General features: G+C 38.3%; 1 pseudogene; it reads right to left on the bottom strand.

Annotated features, from left to right (window-relative positions):
* Positions 1–1,567: 1,567 nt before the first annotated feature.
* On the bottom strand, positions 1,568–2,616 carry LOC125600463 (annotated as a pseudogene).
* Between the last annotated feature and the right edge of the window lie 21,532 nt (positions 2,617–24,148).

The following is a 24,148-nucleotide window of genomic DNA, read 5'->3' as shown; positions in this document are numbered from 1 at the left end:
AGTGTAAAAAGATACAGTTGTGGAAAGACTCTAACCACAATCAAGTTCTATACCTCAATGTCATAAGTGGAGTTTGATACTCATTGGATTCATATACTAGTTCAAGACCATCAAGCTTTTAACATGATTTTTATTTTTCAGTATATATATATTTCCTATGTTTCATTTTAAAATTTTCAGTGTCATTTTAGATTTATGCACATTAAGAAAATATTAAACTTTGTATATTTTCATAAAAATTACATATACACCTAATCATATTTCAACCATTAAAAAATAAATATGAAGAATAAACTCATAAATTTTGCATTAAAATTTTAAATGACATTAACTTTGTAACGAAAATTTTACTGCACAAATATATTTATTATTCCATGAAACAAAAGGAGTATTATTTAAAAAAAAAAATTCTTTCACGTTTAGGTTAACATTTGCCATGTGAAAGAGCACAATGATTCTTGGAAAGGAAAACAGCACTCAATGATTTGTACTCTGTGCCCAAAATCAACGCATCTTTTCTATTGGCAAAGAAACAAAAAAAAGAGAGAAAAATAAACAGACAAATGTTCTGTGCTCCTTCCCACTCATCCTCCATTATTTTGCTGAAAATCCCATTATTTTGTCATTACCACAAAAGTCTCCATCAAACCTTTCCTCATGAATCTGAAACCCTCCAATCAAAAACTTTCTGTTTTGTCTTAATTTTATAAACTGACAATGTCTGATTCTCCATCTTCATCTTCCTCTGTTTTAACTCAGAACGTATCCAAACCAGTTTCAGACAAGCTTCTTGACAAGTACATTGACGTGTCTGTGTTTCAGTTCGATTACCAGAAAAGTGGAATCTGGTCTCCACCGTTTCAACGCACCACTTTTCTTACACCACAAGGCACAATTCTTACAGGCAAAGAAATGGCAGAGAAGCTTGACAATGTTCTAGAACCTCCACGGATCAAATGGTATAATATTTATTGTTGTCGTTGAATACGCTTTGTATATTAATCTTGATCTACAATCTTTATTTTGTTGTTACTCGCAAAAGATTTTTCAGATACAACAAACAAAAGAGAAATCATGTTTCAAACAGAAACATTGCTCTGTTCCAAAGCTTCTTTGCCAGTGATTCCATCTTTCAGATTCTTGAAATACTCTTTGTAGTCTTTCTATGGTGGATGACTCTGAGGATCTATTGTGAAAGGTTCGCTGAACGGTACTTTTTAACTTGAAAACAAACACACAAAATAGCTAAAATGAGAAATTAAACATCTTCTTGATTTAATCCTCAATTTTTGTGAAAATGAGTTTCTCAAATTTTCTGTCTACAACTTGTAAGTGAGAATTAAGTCAAGCTCCTTGTTTACTCTCACATCCGTAGGTTGTTTGCTTAGATCCAAACCGGGTCTCTCTGGTCGGTTTACTCCAAACAGAGCCAACATGAACAAACCTGTAACCGCATATAAACCAAATGCCAATTCAGAGTTTAGTGAAGATTCTTGTTTCTATGGAGAAAGAAACTAAACGCACCTTAGATTCTTGAATGTACGCTCGAATGGTCCTTCTTAATTTGCTAAACATAAGCTGAAAAGAAAAAGCAAAGAGAAGAAAACAAACCACCGGTTAGGTCTACTATGACGTTACTTTCGCTGAAAACTACCATTACAACATCATCCAAGGCTCCCCAATGTAGATATTTAAATGTGTTATATATACAAATACATCGACTTCAACTTTTTCTCAAAAAAGGTTATGTCAAGTAAAGAGACTAATCAAGTTACGCGACTCAACGTACCCCCACCAAAGAAAAGAAGCTTCCCGTTCTCAAGTTTAACACTATCTTTAACATCATTGATCAAGTTCTTCATTCCCGTGTATTCCACTAACTCGGGAGAGTCGCCTTTTATCTGTGTATCACCATACAATCTATATGTTTAGTTCTGTTGAATATTGAGCTTAAGAAATGTTCTTTCAGTACCATCACCTTAGGCTAGAAGAACCTGACTCCTTGCGTTAAATCCATATCTAAAAACCCTCATTTCCCAGAGCGGGAATATATAAAAAAGGAGCATCAAATCTTTAAGAAACAACCTAAATGTATTTTTGCCTCTCAGGTTTATATCCTTCCTTTGGACAGACTATAACAGAAACAGCATTGATCACTTTCCTCACCCCTTTTAACTATTCAGGAACTAATTTATTTTCCTTTGTAATGTCTGCAACAATCTGATTTTAGCCCACTGATTAAATCAAGAATCTAAGAAGTAAGCAAATAGTTATCAATGATCTTGAAACTGTGGAGTTCCTCACGAAATCAATGTCGGTTACTAACTTCGTCCGAGCCTTCTCTTCATTCCTTACCTTTTGATATTTTCACACAAAGTTTATGACTGCCCACATTTTTTTAATATCGAGAAGTACATCCAAAAGGTTAGTACCAGAGCTTTAACAGTCGAGCTTCTTCTCCTCAAAGATATCAACAACACTTCTACCTACACCACCAGTAGCTCCAGCCAGAAGAATGATTCTAGAATTGTCCATTGCACTAACCAGTTCCTCTGTTTATCCGTTAGTTAGTTTCTCAAACACTGAATAAGTACAATGTTTCGATGAACCTACCATTGACAAATGGGTATCTTCTTCTTGATTTATTCATGGCTGAAGCGAAAGGGTGTCTTGCTTTTGCTGGAGTAGTCGCGTACGCTAGATAATCATTTATCTTGTTTCCTATGGCTCACAATCTTCTTCTTGGTCAAGCTTTGAAATGTCACAGAGAGTTGATTCCACAGAGACGTAGAATATGTATGTGCAGTGAGTTCAGAGTAAATGCAGAAATAAACAAGACATAAGTTTTTCTTTTTTCGAATTCATTAAAACAAGAAAGTTTTACTATTACAAGAATCCTTTAGGATTACCCCAGTACTAAGCTAAACTCACCCTAGAGTCTAGACTTTTGTTTATCAGAATCTTCCCGACCCCGAGTTAAATTCTTCCTGAATCTAGACTTCAATCTTCCAACACTCTGGAAGTACTTCAACAACTATGTCAGCACCTAATGCAGAGCAGCAACACCAAAGGCTTGATCACACAAGCACCAAACAATGATCTCTTCGTTTTTTTTTCTTTTTGCAGAGACGACTCTTACCATAGAGACACGTACTCCATGTATACATAATCAGAACTTACTCTCCAAGTTCTTCCAAAAGCAACTTAAGCAACTTTCTTTTTTCTCCCAAGGAATAACTCACTTGCCTTTTCCTCTTCAAGTAATATCCTTTACACTTAATGTAAATCTTCCAATAAACATATTGCTTCTTCTCCAAGCATAACAAGCCCACGGACATCACATAACACGAACTTCAACCAAGCCCATCTTCATGACACACGCATGTACTACCTCCTGTAGTACTTCACGAACTGATACATAATATACATCTTCAATCTCCCCCTTTTTGACTATGCACGTGAACTCATCACCTCTGGATAGAAAAGCCACGTCTTCAATCTCCCCCTATGAGTCACATCATGGTCAAAAACTAATATGAAGAATCATATCCTCCAAAGTGAGGAGGAAATCATATTCCACCATCCCCATATTGATCAAATCTCCTAGACCACGTATTCTTGAGCCCAAATCCTAGCTCCTTGAACAGACCTAAAATAGTCACGTCGAATATGCCCTTGAACTCCACAAGAATAACATACAGGACCATGACACCTCATACCATAAGCTTGCTCCATCTGATTCTTCTCCCTCAATAACTTGAAACACCTTGGCTTAATGTGTCCAACAACACCACAGTGATGACAAACAGGCCAAAACCTTTGTTGAGATCCACTCTTCAATCCAGAAGCTCTCTCTGGAGCAGTCGCCGTATCAGTTGCCGTAGCAGTCGCCATAGCAGTTGTCGTAGCAGTACGCGTAGCAGTCACATTCTTCACACCAGTTGCAGGCTTCACTGCAATCTTCCCATTTGTTGCATTCCCAGCAAACCTCTTAACCTCAGGCTTTGTATCAGACGTAGCTACATCCTTAGTTTTACATGCTGGTACAAAAACACCTTCACTTTTCAAACATTCTCCTTGATATCCAAGGCCACATCTATCAATTTGCCCAATACTGAGAAGATGATCTAGCTGATTCGTCCCATTATTCAGCATCCTCAAATTCTTCTGAGTTTCTGCAAGTTGAGCACCAGCCTAATGTGCTTCTTCTTCTTTCTCTGAAGCATACTTAAGAGCTTCAGCAACTTGAGCTTCTAGCTTGGCTTTCTCCTTAGCCAAATCTGAATTCGTCTCAACCAGCTTTAGCCAATGCTTATACAGCTTTTCATAATTCCCAGCAAGATCAAAGGTTTCACCTTCATCATCACTTCCAGCATCATCATCACCTCCACATGAAGACCCTGACACAGACGCTGAAGCAGATCCCACTGCAGATTTCGTCTTAGAACCAGACATAAAGGTTGTGAACGCCACAATACTCTTTAGCTCCTCACCATAATCAGATTTACTTTTAGAATCACTCTTGGTGACTGTCTTCTTCTTCCGCTTCTACAGATTTGCACACTCATCCACTACAAGAAAACAGCGGTATTCTGACGGACATTCCGACGGAAAATGAAATCCTCGGAATATACCGAGGAATTTCCGAGGAAATTCCGAGGAAACAAAAAATTGGGGTTCCTCGGAATTTCCTCGAAATATACTGACGGAATTCCGAGGAAACCTCAGTCCGTCGGAATATTCCGAGGAAATTCCGAGGAACAATGTGTTCCTCGGAAAAAACCGATGAATTCCGAGGAAATATTATAGCCGTTGGAGAGCCGTTGGGGGATTTTACAAAATTCCGAGGAAATTCCGACGAACTAGCCTTTTCCGTCGGAATTCCGTCGGAATTTCCTCGGTATGTCGGCAGGATTTAATCTATATAAACAAGCACTCCTCTTCCTCTTCATTCACTCCATATCTTCATCCTCCCTCTTACTCTATTTACACACGAATTTGATTCATAAAAAATATGTCTTCTTCAAATTATTTCCGTTCTTGGATCGATCGACCTCATTTGGATCCGAACACGAGATTGCTTACGGAAGAATACCAACGAGGTATAACCGAATTCATGGGGTTAGTTCACCGACAACCGGAAGCAAAAACAGGTAAGTTAAGATGTCCTTGCTCTAATTGTAAAAATAGAAAGGTTATTAAAGAGTGGGATGTTTGGACTCATCTATATTTGAGTGGGTTTACACGAAGTTACAAAATTTGGTATCATCATGGGGAAACTGATTATGAACATGGTAGTACTAGCGAACCTCAGCCAGCGGTTAGATTAGAAGAACCAATTAGAACGGATGTAGATTATGGTGTAGGTACTGAGCAGATGGTAAATGATCATTTTAGAGGGGAAGATTTACCCAATGCAGAAGCTAGGAGATTTTATGATATGTTGGATGCTGGAAAGCAACCATTGTACGAAGGTTGCAGAGATGGTCATTCAGCTTTATCATCTGCTACAAGATTGATGGGCATTAAAACAGATTATAATTTGGCTGAAGACTGTGTGGATGCGATTGCTGATTTTGTAAAAGGTATTCTACCCGAGGATAATGTAGCTCCTGGTTCATACTACGAGGTTCAGAAACTCGTAGCTGGTCTTGGTTTATCGTATCAGGTAATAGATGTATGCAGCGACAACTGCATGATTTATTGGAGGGCGGATGAACAGCGGGTTACATGCAAATTTTGTGGAAAGCCTCGTTATAAAGATACGAGTGGAAGAGTTCCAGTGCCATATAAAAGGATGTGGTATTTACCTTTGACGGAAAGGTTGCAGAGGTTGTATCTGTCTGAACGCACAGCGCAACCAATGAGATGGCATGCGGAGCACTCAACAGATGGTGAGATCAGACATCCTTCAGATGCAAAAGCGTGGAAGCATTTCCAATCAAAGTATCCCGACTTTGCGTATGAGAGAAGAAATGTCTACCTTGGATTATGTACTGATGGTTTTAGTCCGTTTGGCAAGAGTGGAAGACAATATTCTCTATGGCCCGTCATTCTTACACCATACAACCTCCCCCCAAACTTGTGCTTGCGACGAGAGTTTTTGTTCCTCTCGATTCTCGTTCCCGGACCAGAGCATCCTAAGAGATCACTTGATGTGTTTCTTCAGCCACTAATATATGAGTTGCAACAACTATGGGCTCAAGGTGCTGAAACATACGATGTTTCGTGTAAAGAAAACTTTCAAATGCGGGCAGTACTAATGTGGACAATAAGTGATTTTCCAGCATATGGTATGTTGTCTGGATGGACAACGCATGGAAGGCTATCATGTCCATATTGTCAAGATAACACTGATGCTTTCCAACTAAAACACGGAAGGAAAACGTGTTGGTTTGACTGTCACAGGAGATTCCTACCACCTGATCATCCATATCGTAGGAGTAGGAATTTGTTTACGAAGAACAAGAGGGTGTTTGACAGTCCACCTCCGGAAATTTGTGGGAAAGATTTGAAGATACAACTAAGAGATTTTGGTGCAGAAAGGACGCCAGAAGTCGGTGGACATGAGCGTTTTCCGGTAGATGCTGTTGGAGAACTACATAACTGGCACAAAAAAAGTATTTTCTGGGATCTGCCATACTGGGAGGATCATCTGCTAAGGCATAATTTAGATGTCATGCATATTGAGAAGAACTTTTTTGACAATCTCATGAACACGATCCTTAATGTTCAAGGTAAAACAAAGGATAATTTGAAGTCAAGACTGGATTTAGTCGATATATGTGCTCGTTCAGAACTTCATGTTGATGAAAATGGTAGGGCTCCTTTTCCCATATACCGACTTGATGCAGCGGGAAAAGATGCGTTCTTTGATTGGATTTCAAACGATGTGGAATTTCCAGACGGTTACGCATCAAATTTGCGTAACTGTATCGACAGAAAGGAAGGAAAGTTTACTGGCTTGAAAAGCCACGATTGCCATGTAATGATGCAGCGCCTCCTTCCGTTCGCCTTCAAGGAACTATTACCACGAAATGTTCATGAAGCAATTGCAGGGATAAGTGGTTTCTTCCGCGATTTATGCACGAGATCAGTGACTCTTGAAGGTATTGAAAATTTGAAGACTAACATAGCCGTGATTCAGTGCAACCTTGAGAAGATATTTCCTCCCTCATTTTTTGATGTTATGGAGCATCTTGTTATTCACCTGGCAAGAGAATTGGAACTTGGTGGTCCTGTGCAGTATAGATGGATGTATCTGTATGAGCGGTATATGTTCCATTTGAAGAAGATGGTGAAAAATTTAAGTAGGGTGGAAGGTTCTATAGTCGCACAGATGATCAATGAAGAAACTTCAAACTTTGCCGAGTACTACTTTCCAGCAGAAGTTCAGACCAAAAACAGAAGACCTGCTCGGCATGATGATAGAGGCGAACGGGCAGCATATCATGTTACGGTTCCAGACATTTTCACAGATGTTGGACGACTTAGCGGAAAACCAAAGGACCGTCGACTTACTGAGCAGGAGCGCAGTCATTTGCAAACATATTTGCTCACCAACTGCGAAGACGTTCTTCAATATGAGAGGTAAATAAATGAGCTTACAAATTTTTATTTTAACAAGTTGAAATTTAAATCTTAATTAATTACATTATTGTCATCATATACAGGATTTTCATGGCAGAAAAGCGGTTCGAGTATAGATACGCCACAGAGGACGAACTAGAAGAAATGAAGCAGAGAGAATTTAGTGGATGGATGTTTACTTATGTGAGTGCTTTAAACAAATTAAAATATATTTTATCACATATTTATACTAATTCACATTTATTGATATAATATATATATATGTGCTATTAATAGGTGTCTGCTGGTTTGGCCAGAGGTGAAACATTTGACGATTGGATACGTGAGATGGTCGTTGGACCAAACTTTGTTGTGAAGTCATATCCGAGATTTTGTACTCGAGGATATGCATTCACAACTCAGAAGAGGAGACGTTCGAGTACGACTTATGATGCTGGCGTTTGTTCTGCATCAGGAGATGATGTATACTACGGACACATACATGAGATTTTGGAAATTAAGTATTTGGGCATGGTTGGATTGCGCTGTACTGTTTTCTATTGTGATTGGCACGACAACACCCCAGATCGAGGTGTGAGAACAGATGCATTTGGTGTTACATCAGTAAATTCGAGGCGAAAGCTGCAATATTATGATCCTTTCATTCTTGCTTCTCAGGCCGATCAGGTAATTAAATGTTAATTATTCAGAATGATTCATCATCATGTGTATTAATTTATAATTTTTCTAAATGTTACAGGTTTGTTATATCAAGTACCCCCGGGTAAGAAACAGAGATGATCCATGGGTTACTGTTACAAGACTCAACCCGAGAGGCCGAGTTCAGGGAAGTTCTGAGCTGGAAGACCCACTACAACCAAGCACATCCGGCAACTTAAGTGCAGCAGAAGATTTAGCTGGAGTTGGCCTTGTAGTCGATTTAACCGACTTTGGAGAGGAAGCCGTCGTTCACGTAGAGGATGAACCAGTGATTGGAGAGTTTCACGAAGATCCAGATTCAGATTCATCTGGTGATGATGACTCGGAAACAGACTACCATTGAACTTATTTGTTTTTTTTTAAAGAAATACCGAGGAAATTCCGAGGAACACTTGATATAACCTCTTTCCTCGAATAATAGTTATTTGGTTTATCTAGCAAGGCAAAGCTGAATACGAATTAAAAACTACTCAGAACACAACCAAATAAAACGAAGAAACCATGTAAAAGAAATACGAACTCATAATTAAGAAACCCAAAAAAAAACTCAGTTCAAAATTAACAGAAAATAAGACCATAAAACGTTAGAATAGAAAAGAAAATAAAATAGATGGTGATAGCTCCTACTCCTCGTCTCCTGCTCCAGATGTTCCTGCATCGTTGGGTCTCTTGGACCTCTTTCTTACCCTGTGTGTACCACTCGAACCCGAACCAGAGGTGGATGGAGAGTTGTCCCGATGAACTACATCATCCTTTTGGCAACGACACGGCCTGATACGTGAAATGGCAGCCCAGATCTTGTGTAGCATGTCGTTGTTTGTCTTTATGCTCTGATCTCTCCAATGTTGTTGCTGGCGCGAAGTGGCGTTCGGTGGAAGCTCTTGCAGCTTGTACTGGCTGGAGTCTGATGGGAGTAGCTGATGGGGTTGTGAATCATCTGGAATGGCTTGTGCAGCCTCATCTTCTCCTTCTTCATCAACCACGCCCTTGCCTTTGGTCTGATATTTTGGCGTGAAGAAGGATGGCTTGTCTACTAGTGCGGTAGCAGGGGGTAGGAACTCAACTGCAGCCTCTGAAAGTAGAGAAGTGAGACCGATCTGAGGTAGGTGGCAGTAGAGTGTTTTCTTCGCTCGGTCCTGGAATACGTAGACGTAAGGACCATCCCGATGGATCCTCGAGTGGGGACCAGCTATGAACTCCTTACTTACTAGAGAAATGACATCCAGGTAGTTCCAAGCAATGTTGTTCGATCTGTCCAGTGCTACCTCCTGGTTCTTGCAGTCTACACCCACATGTCTAAGGATCCGAGTAATCACTGCACCAAATCCACATGCATTGCTCTTTTTTTTGGTTACTTTCCCCTTGTATCCTGCTAAGTTTGCGGCCAGCACCGCTCCCATGTTGAAGGCAGTAGCAGGTGGGAATGTAGAGTTTCCAAATGCCGGTAGCAAATGCCTCACACCTTGGTACAGGAGGCACAACTCCCATTGCGTGACTGATGCGGCTGTGGTTGTCCCGTATAGCAATGAGCCAATGAGGCGTGTGGCATATCTCAGTACTGGGCTCCGGATAAGTGACTCCTTTGCCTGAGAAGATCTATAAACCCCTGTGCCAATCGTTTCCCAGAAGTTCAACAGCTCTGAAGTCCAATAAAGACCAGATGTCCTCTCCCCTGCACTCAATCCAAATAGTCCGCAGAGGTCTGTGAAAGTTACCTCATAGTATACTTTCTGCACTACGAATGCCAGAAAACCTTCCTGATGCCTATCATCGGGACGGGTGACGTATGCGGATGCTATGAACTGGCGTACCAACTCCGGATAAGTGGGTTCGTTGAGGTTGCATAGTTGGCCTAGACCCATGTTCTGGAACAGTCCTTCAATGTCTGCTTGGATTCCCAATATTGTCATCGTCTCAGGACATGCTAGTTGTGTAGCCGGAACGGCTACCTTCTTCATGTTGTTGTAGTGGGTGGTATCAGACTTATCCCACTTCTTTGGCCTTTGCTTCTCCAGATGAGACGAACCCTCTTCTTGTGGGTTCTTCTTTGCTGACATTTTTGTGCGCTTCATTCTCTACAAAATAGAATCATTGCTCTCAACATGGTTATAATCAATTAAGAACTCAAAGCAACATGAAAATGAAAAGCGAAATCGAGTTGTGATAAAAAAAAACCAAATTCAAAAAAATTGTCAATCCGTAAATCATCTCAAATCCTGTTACAAACTCGTTGATCACAGACAATTGTGTTCTATTCCATGTTTAAACATCTGTTTCATGCATATTTGATCAAGGAATCAACACGGAAATAAGAAATACACAAAACCCAAAAAATTGCTCAAGAACACGATTTCAGAATGTGGAGATTCGCGGAGTATACCTGTCTTAGGGTGAAAACGAGTGTAGGAATCAGGTAGAGCTCGAAAAATCAAGGGGAATAGAGCCCAAAATTGTTCAAATCGGATGATTATAGAGAGAGAAAAGGGGGGGGGGGCGAATTATAGGGGAAATCGGAGGGGATGAGAGTTCTGAGGTTTAGATCCAAAAAGGTCGGGTTTTGCCTTATAATTCTGTTCGCACACCCATCGATCGATGCGTTTTTTCACATAAACGCATCGATCGATGTGTTTATAAAAAAACATACAAGATTTTCCGAGGATATTCCGAGGAAGGCTTCAGATTTGTTCCATCGATCGATTGTTCAATCCAATCGATCGATCACATTCTTACGGCTTTCGTCCATCTGGTGATCGATCGATGCGTTTTTCTAAACAAACGCATCGATCGATGCGTTTATAAAAAAACATACAAGATTTTCCGAGGATATTCCGAGGAAGGCTTCAGATTTGTTCCATCGATCGATTGTTCAATCCAATCGATCGATCACATTCTTACGGCTTTCGTCCATCTGGTGATCGATCGATGCGTTTTTCTAAACAAACGCATCGATCGATGCGTTTATAAAAAAACATACAAGATTTTCCGAGGATATTCCGAGGAAGGCTTCAGATTTGTTCCATCGATCGATTGTTCAATCCAATCGATCGATCACATTCTTACGGCTTTCGTCCATCTGGTGATCGATCGATGGGTTTTTCTAAACAAACGCATCGATCGATGCGTTTATAAAAAAACATACAAGATTGAAACCCCAAACACTAGTTCCTCGGAATTTCCTCGGAATATTCCGACGGAATTACGAGGAAGACAAGGGTTTCCTCGGAATAGTCTGAGGAAATTCCGAGGAAATAGGGGTTGTAAACCGAAAAAAACGTTTTGCGGTTTGAATAACACCTACATAACCCTTATTAAGTGTCTTACGTTACTTATGAAGTCTAAAATTTGTTCCTTACCCCTTAATTAACACTTTTCCGATTGTATGAACGAAATCCCACAACATAAGAGAAACACTTATACGTTTTAATGAATGGTATAGGGAATACTTTCAATTAGTTTTGAAATTTGTTATTTCATGGTTTATGCTAATCTATACAAAGAATCCTCAATGGTATACATTACAATTGTATAACAAATGAAAAACCCCAAAAAAATTGATGTTTTGAAACCCCAAACACTTGTTCCTCGGTATTTCCTCGGAATATTCCGAGGAAATTCCGACGGATACTTTACTATCCGTCGGAATTTCCTCGGCATATATTTTCATTTTACCGGGCAAATATTTCGCGAAAATTGAAATTAAAATTCCGACGGAATTCCGACGGAAAATGTCCGTCGGACCCTAGGTTTTATAACCACGAGCCACTTCTTCTTCCCCATTTCTCTCTTCTTCCTCTGCGCGATTCCTCTCTTTTTTTCCGGCGATTTCCCCCTGAAATCCGACGATATCTCCGGCGATCTCCCCCTTTTCTTACACAAATCATGTAAGGACCCTATCCCACTCTCTTAGATTCTATTTGTTAGGTTTTTGTGGAGTTTTGATAGATTTTTGTTAAGGTGATTGGTTAGGATTGTGATTTTTGGTTGTATAATAGGTTTAGAATTGTGATTTAGTTGAATAATTTGTTTTGTTGAATTGATTTATAATTTTTTTATTATTTTTTTATTTTTTTGTATTTAGAAAATCGATTTTAGTATATAAAATCGATTTTTGTATTTTACAAAACGATTTTTCTATATAAATTCGATTTTTTGGATTTTACAAAAAAAATTTTGTATATAAATTCGATTTTTTGGATTTTACAAAACATTTTTTAATATCTATACAACTTTTTTTTGATTAAAAACTATTATTTGGGATTTAAAAATATTTTTAATATATATATATATTATTAAAACTATTTTTTGTAATTATTGAACTATTTTTTATTTATTAAAACTATTTTTTTTATTAGAACTATTTTTATATATTTATTAAATATTTTTAATATCTATAAATATTTTTTTGTGATTAAATTATTTGAGACTTTAAAAAAAAAAATAATTTATATATTTCTGTATTTATTAATATATTTTTTTTAATTTACAGGTCTCATGATGATCAGATCCGGCCTCGACAGCGTCGTGGTCGTGGTGGTACGGGGAGCCAGTCTCGGGATTCCACCCATTTTCAGGATTCCCCTTCGCCCCACAGCTCCTACCATACATCTCCCTCTGCTGCACCCGCTCCTGCTCCTCTCGCTCCCGCTGCTGCACCCGCTCCTCCTCCTCCGGGTCCTCCAGGAGTGATGAGTGTTGCGGATTTGGTTCAACAGCCCGGTCGTGACCATCTTCCGTATCTCACTCCGTATCCACATGGACATGGTCAAACATGGTAATTAAACATTTTTTTTTCTTTAAATTTTGATTCATTATTAACCGTTTGTTCTTTTTATTAGGTTCAACCGATCCGGGAACGGGATCAGCGCATGGATCAACCGTATGATGTACTCGGCCCTCGACAAGGGACATCCGACTTTCACTCACTTCCCTACCGAAAAGCAGGTTCTGTGGTTTCGTCAGTTTGCGGTAAGTATTCTAATTTTTTACTTATATTTTTAATCTTTAATATTAATTTTTTACTAATTGTGTTTTTTTTTCAGCAAGAGTTCAACTGGAATTCCGATGAGACGCTCTTTATCTATCACCACTTCGTCCATAAAGTTATGGACAACTATGGGAAGCAGATCCACGAGTGGAAGAAAAAGTGGGAAATCAATAAGGTTCGATTTAATTTATTAAACAATTTTTTAATTTATTAAACTATTTTTAAATTTAATAAACTATTTTTTTTTATATTAAAAGGTACCAAAGTCGATGAACGACACGGTCTGGAAGGAGTTGTGTGCGCATTGGGATAAGGAAGAGACGAAAGAAACTTCTTCCACCAACTCCACCAACCGCAGGAGCGACCGTAAAGGGAAGGGCATCTACAAGCATAACTTGGGTGCTCAATCTATTGCCACTCTGGGAGATCGCATGGTAAGTTCAAATGTTTTTTCTTCAATTATTTGAGTTTCAGAATTTTAATTTATTGTGCATTTCTTCTAATTTCTAATGTTTCTTTAATTTATGTTTTTTTTCAAGGCGGAAGAAAATGATGGCGAGCCGGTTGATGATCTCGCCCTAATGAGGAGGGCGTATACCAACAAGAAGACCGGCCAGATTGATGACGGTCTTGTGAGGGACGTGGTCGACCTGGTCCAAACTCAGGTGGTAGACGAAGTGTCTCAGCTTCAAACCGAGGATGACGCTTCGACGGCTTCGACCAACTTGTCTCGGTGTCGAATCAACGAAATCGTTGAATCCGTAAGTTCTTTTTTTTTAAAGTTCAATTCATTTATTTTTTTGTTTAAATTTGTAAATTTGGCTATTTTCTATTCAGTCGGTTCCAAAGAAAAAGGGACGTTTGGTCGGTTTGGGTCGTCGCACCCGGTCGGTTCCTCCTTCTTCTGCACCACCGCCCTTTGTTGATCCAGAAGTACTTACGGCTCAGTTGAAGGACAAAGATGATCGTATATCTTTGTTGGAGACCCAGATGGCGGCTCAACAGGCGGGCTATGAGGCACAGAGGAGGCTGAACCAGCAAATGATGGAGATGATGCAGAGGATGTACCCGAACGAGGTGTTCCCGGACGTGCCAGACCCGTAGATTATTTTTTTTTTCCCAAAAACTCGGAATGTTTTATTTTTATTTGTGAAACTTTGAATATTAATTAATATGATTTTAATTTTAATTTTAATTTCATATTTTCGAATTTAAATTTCAGAAATTTTATTTTTTTAAAAAAATTAATATTTTTTACATTCCGAGGAAATTAATTATATTTTTCACGCGATCGATCGATGCGTTTTTGGACATAAATCCATCGATCGATCTGTTTACAAAAAAAAGTTCGAAATATACCGAGGGACATGTTCCTCGGAATATACCGAGGAACTGTTCCCTCGGAATATTCCGAGGAACGTGTTCCTCGGAATATTCCGAGGAACGTGTTCCTCGGTATATTCCGAGGGAACATGTCCCTCGGTATAATCCGAGGGAACAGTTCCGTCGGTATATTCCTATCGATCGATGTATATATGTCTAAAACGCATCGATCGATGAACGTCCGAGGAAATATCCCGACGAAGTTCTCCCTCGGTATATTCCGAGGACATTTCCGACAAAATAATGGTCCTCGGAATATCCTCGGAAATTTGTTTCCTCGGAATTCCGTCGGAAAATTCCGAGGGATTTCCGACGAAATAAGAAATTCCGAGGAATTATTTCCGACGACTTGTTTCGTCGGTATGTCGTCGGAATAACGGTATTCCGACGAAATTCCGACGATTTTTTCCCTCAGAATCTTTGATGTTTTCTTGTAGTGATCAGCTGCATGCCCAAAACCTTTGCATTCATGGCACTGTAGAACCTTTGGAGAACCCCAAAATCTTCCTCTTCTTTCTTTCTCCTTCATGTTATCATCAACCATGAACCCCATAAAAGATTTGTTTCGTCCATTCCATGAGAAACGCTTCTTGAAAGGCAACTTAACTCTCTCCATCAATCCTCAAGATCTACTTGAAACTCTTGTCCTTCTTCCGGAACCAGTTTCTGTCCTCACCCTTATGATCTCACCAGTAACTTAGGTGACCCGCTCTGATACCAATTGTAAGTGCAGTGAGGTCAGAGTAAAATGCAGAAATAAACAAGATACAAGTTTTTTCCCTTTTCGAATTCACTAGAACAAGAAAGTCTTACACCAATCTTTTCTATTACAAGAATCTTTTAGGATTACCCCAATCCTAAGCTAAAACTCACCATAGAGTCTAAACTCCCCCTGAATCTAGACTTCAATCTTCCAACACTCTGGAAGTACTTCAACAACTACGTCAGCACCTAATGCAGAGCAGCAACACCAAAGGCTTGATCACACAAGCACCAAACAATGATCTCTCTGGTTTTTTCTTTTTGCAGAGATGACTCTTACCATAGAGACATGTCCTCCATGTATACATAATCAGAACTTGCTCTCCAAGTTCTTCCAAAAGCAACTTAAGCAACTTTTCTTTTTCTCCCAAGGAATAACTCTCTTGCCTTTTCCTCTTCAGGTAATATCATTTACACTTAATGTAAATCTTCCAATAAACATATTGCTTATTCTCTAAGCCTAACAAGCCCACGGACATCACATAACACGAACTTCAACCAAGCCCATCTTCATGACACACGCATGTACTACCTCCTGTAGTACTTCACGAACTGATACAGAATATACATCTTCAGAATACCCTAAACTGTATTGACTCTAGAAGTCTTTAGCCTTGTCTGGACAAAGACAGAAGCCATTTGGTTGATTTTTGGGGGATGGTTCTGCTGCATTTGTCCTCCATGGCTGGATTTAAGACAGTAGACCAAAGACAACTGAGATGTGAGATTTAATCGGTAAAGTTGTAGATGGATTTGTTGAATTGGTATTGAAACATTGCAAATGTAGAATACAATCATATAAAAGACTTTGAATGCTGATAAACAAAAGAAGCTATTAACCAGGAAAAGAAATTGTGATACTAAAACTCATGACTATATTGGAACGACTTCATTAATAGATATTTCAAACCAGAAACTCACTGAAACTCTTGGGCCATGTATATTATTGTAATTGATTCAAGTTTTCTATCATTTACATTTTAACTATAAAATATAAATATGTCAAAATATTGATTTCATAATTATGAGATACTCTTTAAATAATTGGTCAGTATCTAAACCTCAACTTGCAGAGAAATTGTAGTAATTAGGCAAATAGCAAAAAAAGGTCTTAAAAAAATGTAAATTTGCAAGTGTACATATTCGTGCCCATAAAATTTTAGTAAACCCATTATAAATTATTAAGCTCACGTTGAATTAGGGTTAGACGTGTGTATTAAGCTTAGACACATACACATGATATAAGAATATATTGAATTAATAACTTAACAATACAGAGTATGAGAGTATATATACAGGTGACTTGCTAGGGTATTCTAGTTAATGACAATATATATCTTCTCTATTAAAAGAGAAGTACCATTTTTATCTACTATTTAGAAGTCTACTAGGACCATTTCATTAATCACATAATATGATATAATAATTAATAGGAATATTAATAATAAATTAATTTTAACTATAGATTTGAATTTTATTTTCAGTTATAACAAAATCTGTTGAGAAAAATCTAACAAAATCCTACTAAATTTTTAAATAATTTTTATTTAATATTTGTTTAATTAATTTCGTAATTAAATAATATAATGCTTTCATTTAAATAAATTATCATCTACCACTAAAACGGGTTCAAATTTTTTAATCATGTCAGATTTGTTTTATACAAATGATGTTATTAACATATGTTAAAAATTTATTTCTACAGCTATATATTTTCAAAAATCATATGTTGAAGAATATTTTTTATTTGATGATTTCAAATTATGAAAACTCGAAAACGTAATAAAAAAGGTAAAATGTATAAAACAAACCCCTATATTAATAAAGTAATAAGAAACTTAAACAATAAAATTAAAAAGTTATAAAATACTAAACACTAAAATATAAATTGTATATTTAAATTTATATAATAATATTAAAATTAAATATTTATAAAATGAAAATATACCCGCACTATGTGCGGGATAAACTCTAGTATTTATATAAATAGATGATACGAAGGAATAATGAATGATATGATTGTATCGATCATATATCGTGGTGATTGATACTTAGTATCCCCGGTGGCACTTTGGTGACTCCAATTTTGCTTGTGAAAGAAGAAAACGCTGGTCGAGGCAAGGACTTTACCCATTTTAACCATGGTTTTTGAGTGTTTCAAGATATACTATTAATATATAGAGTCTATTTAGAGTAATTTTAGGTTCAGGTACTATCTGCAAGAAAATGATGTATTTAGAGCTATTTGGAGATTTTCTGAGCTTTGCTGGATGGTCGATTATTTGTCAGAATATCGATCGATGATGAGCCCTTCATGTCGATCGATGGCGAAGCCACCCAAGAGTTAATGACAAATTAGAAGAATTAAAGTTTTGTAAAAGTTTCAATAATTACATGTTAAGTCTCTAGCCGCCTGTTAGGCTATTTATTAGGGTTTTGTATCATTTTAGAGACAGGCTTGCCTAGAGATCTTTTTAGACCTAGCTTGGAGGAAGCAAGAAACCACCATTGAAAGGAGAGAGCTTAAAATTGGAGAGATAGATCAACACTGCAAAACAGAGAAGATCTTGAACTCTTTTGCTTTTATTCATTTTGTTGCTTACTCTATTTACTCATTTTATTTAATTATTATTCATACCATCATAACCATGTGTTCCATGAATATGTCTGAATAGTCTTTATTATTAGATTTAGGTTTCTCAATAGGTTGATAAATGTATTACTGACAACAACAATTGTTAGGATGTTTAAAGATATAATTCTTTCATCTAGTTATGCTTAAAGCTAAATTTAGGATTGATCACCCTTTAAATTTAGATCTTAGGATTAATTGGGATCAAGCCATTGCTTGACTCAATACCTGAAAATAACTAGTATGATCTAACTGACTAGATACAGACGAGAGTTGGTCTAGTGAGTTAGAGAATTTAGATCAAACCTGTCAGCAAAGCTCTCTGGAAGAAGTATCGATCGACGTAGCGATAGCCCTATCGATCGATATTTTGAAAGGTGTATCGATCGATATTCGTAACGAATAATCGATCGATACTTTCTCCTGATTAACATACGAGAGTTGAAATCCGAGATCCAGATTAGATAATCAGACTGATTATATCTAAAGTTTGAATTGAAGAATGATTAACATAAATAAACCCCTAAAACCCAAATTAAGTTTTACTTATCATACCTGAGAATATACCTAAATCTAGCTATTTCTCCCAACTGTTAACAACCCCCAAAACAAATCAATCGAGCAATATACTTGCTCACCACTCCATTTACTGCTCTAAAATTTATAAACCATTTAATCTAGATTTATTCCAAAACCATAATCTACTGTGTAATCCTAGAGTTTCTGTGGATTCGATCCCTAAGTACTACACCCGAACCTCTTATTTGAGAGAGTAATTCACTCCTTAGGGTAATTTGAGTGATATGAAATTTGGCGCCGTTGCCGGAGACTCTTTCTTATTACTATTAGATTAAGTTTAAAATTTAATTTAGATTTTGTTACTAAATTTGCTAAAAGTTTTCTGTCATTTCCTGCTGACACAGGAACTTCGAGATGGAAGACATGGATTTCGGCCGGGCATCGATCGACAACACAACAACAACATCGAGGGACGAGTCGGCAGAAAAATCGGTCGATACCGCACGTCAAACATCGATCGACGACACCTTGCCGGAAGCAGGTAAGTTTTCTCTTACCTATAATACTAATAAGGGAGTAGTCCTAGGAGAACCTAAAGGTCAACTAAGCAACGCAAATAACAAAATTACAAATGAGCAGGGGACTGCAATCCCTGTTCAAATTAATTCAATCTCAAAGAAAGATTATGAATTTAAATTGCCTTTGCAAGACTACTTAAACCCTAGCAGGACCTATTCCAATAGGTCCGCCATTAAACTACCAAAAGATGATGCCAAGGAATCTGGGGTTAGCTTCGAATACTTATTCATGGTACGTCAAAACCCTTTCCGTGGGACCATCTCAGAGAATCCACACGATCACATCGAATATATAGAAGATATGATGGATGACGAATACAATCGTTGTAAACTCTTTCCATTTTCCTTGGAAGGCGGCGCCATAAAATGGCTAGACCAACTACCAACAGGATCTATGACCTGCTGAGAGGAGATAAGGAGTACATTCATCAATAAATTCTTCGATGAGACGCGTTACTGGGATATAAGGAAGAAAATCTCCACATTTCGTCAAGGTCCACGAGAATCATTCAGAAACGCATGGGAGAGATTCAAGAGCTACCAACTTGAATATCCCATCATGGCTATTCAGAACCACAACTCATTAATACCTTTTACGGAGGTATTAACTTGCATTACCAGATCACGCTTGACACAACCAGTGAAGGGAGTTTCAGTACCAGGTACCCTGAAGAAGAAAAGCGTCTGATCAAGAATGTAGCTACGGGTAGATCCTACGAAATGATGGACGTAGAGCGAGGAAGGAGAGTTGACTCAGTTGATGGGTCACCTTTAGCCAAAATCAAAGAATCTCTCGATTCTTTTCATTCCGTACTCGAGGAACATAACCAATTTGGAATTTACCAAATTGACGATGACACCCTATCTGAATTGGAACATCAAGTAGATTTCGTAGATAACCAAACCTTGAAAAATAAATACCCTATCCCTAACCCCGATAGTTTTACTCAAAGTTACGATGCTACTGTTGGATCGCGCCGAGGCAGAGCGAAGTTTAGGCTAAACCAAGCTTTCACAGGAAATCGCAAATTGGCCACTGACCTGAACGGAAAAATAGACAAAATGTTCAGTGAGCTAATGAGGAAATTCGACTCCCTAAGTGAACACATTAAGAGACTGGACGGTCAGTTCGCGAAAAACGCAATCGCCATCAAAAGAGAGGCATGACGTCTCCCTTGGCGGACTGACGCGAACCCGAAACGTCAGGTTAATGCCGTGTTACTAAGAAGCAGAAAACGCCTAATTTCGAGCACAATAGAAATCAACTACGCAGAAAAACATGTTTTTGTTGAGGAAACTGGTGAAAATAGGTCACGCCCGATAATCCTCGATGATCCCAATACCGATTTAGAAACACCTCGAGAGAAAGAGCTGCCCAACACTAAGGAGGTGGCCATCGACCTCGAGGAAGAAGAAGTAGGGTTGGAAGAAGATGTGGAAATCGATCGACAAGAAAGAATCAACGTCGATCAACACACTACAGTAAATATCGATCGACAATGTGGAAACAATGTCGATCGACGCCCAACTCCTGCTGAACCAGCCATGGAATGAGTGTATAGGACTCTACCACCTTTCCCTCCTAACAAGACGCAGACTAAGCGAGAGTTAGATAAAGCAATCTGCAAGAAAGCATTCAACAAGATCACGTTGAAGATGCCATTGAGTGATGCCATAAAAGTATCACCTTCAATAAAAAAAATATGTAAAAGACATGGTATCCAACAGCTTTCCAGCCACTGAGCGTAGCGTAATGATGGTTTCAGAGGAAGTAAGTGCAATAATCCAAGGCGAAACTCCGATCAAGAGACCCGATCTGGGCAGCTTTGTTTTGGATTGCAACATACGGAATAAAATATTTTGTCGATCCCTCTGTGACCTAGGTTCCAGCGTGAACCTCATGCCGCACTTTGTTGCGATATCCCTAGGATACGACAAGTTCAAACCTACCAAAATAACTTTGGTTCTGGCCGATAGATCTGTTAGATTACCTGAGGGAGAGCTTAACGACGTGCCAATAAGGATTAATGACTGTCACGTCCCAACGGATTTTGTGGAGCTGAAATACCGAAATGAACCAAAGGATCCCCTCATTTTAGGTAGACCGTTTCTAGCTACAGCAGGTGCGATAATCGATGTCAAGGAGGGTAGAATAAGTCTAAACATTGGAAACATTCCAATGACCTTTGACATGGATAAGCTGATAAGACGACCTTTAATCGATAAACAGACTTCCTATGTGGATGATATCTGCGAATTGACTGAAGAGTCTTTCATAAACATGTGCTCAGATGATCTCCTGAAGAAAATACTCACATCTAGTGAAGAACAAACATTTAGTGTTAACAGTAGAGCTGAGCAATACACACGATTAATGGACGTGAGTATGGAAATAGCGAACGTTGATGACATAGAGGATGACACTTCGGAAATCAATATCGATCGATATTTATTCAAAGCTGTCGACCGACAACCATCCCCCTTGGAGGAATGGGATCCCGAAAAAGCACCAAAATCGAGTTAAAACAGCTACTCGCTGAACTCAGATATGATTTTCACTACAAAAATTCATACCCCGTAATCGTGAACGCCAACCTAACCAATGGAGAATTAGCCTTGTTACTAAATAAACTACGCAAATATAGGAAAGCCCTCGGATACTCTCCCGTGGATATTCCTGACATTTCTCCAGATCTGTGCATGCACCGGATTTACCTAGAAGACGGTTCAAAATCGTCAGTGGAACACCAAAGGCGACTGAACCCAAACTTAATAGAAGTTGTTAAAAAGAAAATAAAAAACTTCTAGATGCCTAGCATTGGGTTAGCCCTGTGGATGTCGTACTGAAAAGGGCGGAATCACTGTAGTGAAGAATGACAAGGACGAACTCATTCCCACGCGAACGTTCACTGGACATCAAATGTGTATAGATTATAGGAAGATAAACGCTGCCACCAGAAAATATTACTTTCCTTGCCCTTCATTGATCAAATGTTGGAAAGATTGGCAAATCACCAATACTACTGTTTTCTTGACGGATATTCTGGATTTTTCCAAATCCCTATACATCCTGACGATCAAGAAAAGACCACCTTTACATGCCCCTATGGAACATTCGCGTACCGCAGAATGTCATTCGGTCTTTGTAATGCCCCTACCACCTTCCAACGATGCATGATGTCAATCTTTACTGATATGATAGAAGATTTCATGGAAGTTTTTATGGACGATTTCTCAGTATATGGATCCAGTTTCAAAAACTGTCTCGATAACCTATGTAAAGTTTTGGCAAGATGTGAAGAAAAGAACTTCTTTCTAAATTGGGAAAAATGCCACTTTATGGTTAACGATGGAATCGTCCTAGGACATAAAGTGTAAACTGCTGGTATAGAAGTAGATCGGGCAAAAATTGAAGTGATGACCGGTCTGCCGGCACCCACAAACGTAAAAGACGTGAGAAGTTTTCTCAGACATGCCGGATTTTACAGGAGGTTCATACAAGATTTTAGCAAAATCGCAAGACCTCTCACCTCCCTCCTATGTAAAGAAGTTAAATTCGACTTCTCACCAGAATGCGTAAAGTCTTTTGAAGAGATAAAGAAAGCCTTGATAATTTCCCCCATCGTACAAGCACCTGACTGGAATGTTCCTTTCGAAATCATGTGCGATGTGAGCGATTTCGCTGTAGGAGCAGTTCTAGGCCAAAAGAAAGACAAAAAGCTACATGCAGTTTATTTATTTTGCTGACCTTGCATGTGTTTGGATTGTCTAACAGAGCTAACTTAGCTGGCTGATACTTATGGGTTAGACACATTGATAGACCATGGATTTTACCCATTTTTAACCATGTTTTATGAGTGTTTTAAGATATATTATTACTATATAGAGTCTATTTAGAGTAATTTTAGGTTCAGGTACTATCTGGAAGAAAATGATGTATTTGGAGCTATTTGGAGACTTTCTGAGCTTTGCTGGATGGTCGATTATTTGTCAGAATATCGACCGATTGTTACCAAGGTATATCGATCGATGATGAGCCCTTCATGTCGATCGACGGCGAAGCCACCAGAGAGTTAATGACAAATTAGAAGAATTAAAGTTTCACAAAAGTTTCAATAATTACATGTTACGTCCATGGCCGCCTGTTAGGTTATTTATTAGGGTTTTGTACCATTTTAGAGGAAGACTTGCCTAGGGACCTTTTTAGACCAAGTTTGGAGGAAGCAAGAAGCCACCATTGAAAGGTGAGAGCTTAGAATTGGAGAGATAGATCAACACTGCAAAACAGAGAAAATCTTGAACTCTTTTGCTTTTATTCATTTTGTTGCTTACTCTATTTACTCTTTTTATTTAAATATTATTCAGACCATCATAACCATGTGTTCCATGAATATGGCTGAGTAGTCTTTATTGTTAGATTTAGATTTCTCAATAGATTGATAAATGTATTACTGACAACAACAATTGTTAGGGTGTTTAGAGATATAATTCTTTCATCTAGTTATGATTAAAGCTAAATTTAGGATTGATCACCCTTTAAATTTAGATCTTAGGATTAATTGGGATCAAGCCATTGCTTGACTCAATACCTGAAAATAACTAGTATGATCTAACTAACTAGTTACAGACGAGAGTTGGTCTAGTGAGTTAGAGAATTTAGATCAAACTTGTCCGTAAAGCTCTCTGGAAGAAGTATCGATCGACACAGCGATAGCCCTATCGATCGATATTTTGAAAGGTGTATCGATCGATATTCGTAACGAATAATCAATTGACACTTTCTCGTGATTAACATACGAGAGTTGAAATCCGAGATCCAGCTTAGATAATCAGATTGATTATATGTAAAGTTTAAATTCAAGAATGATTAACATAAATAAACCCCTAAAACCCCAAATTAAGTTTTACTTATCATACCTGAGAATATACCTAAATCTAGCTCTCCCAACTGTTAACAACCCCCAAAACAAATCAATCGAGCAATATACTTGCTCACCACTC

Source organism: Brassica napus, unplaced genomic scaffold, assembly GCF_020379485.1.
Source record: "Brassica napus cultivar Da-Ae unplaced genomic scaffold, Da-Ae ScsIHWf_2276;HRSCAF=2934, whole genome shotgun sequence".
NCBI classification, from domain to species: Eukaryota; Viridiplantae; Streptophyta; class Magnoliopsida; order Brassicales; family Brassicaceae; genus Brassica; species Brassica napus.
The sequence above is the reverse complement of the archived record's forward strand: the minus strand, read 5'-3'. Positions and strand labels throughout refer to the sequence as shown.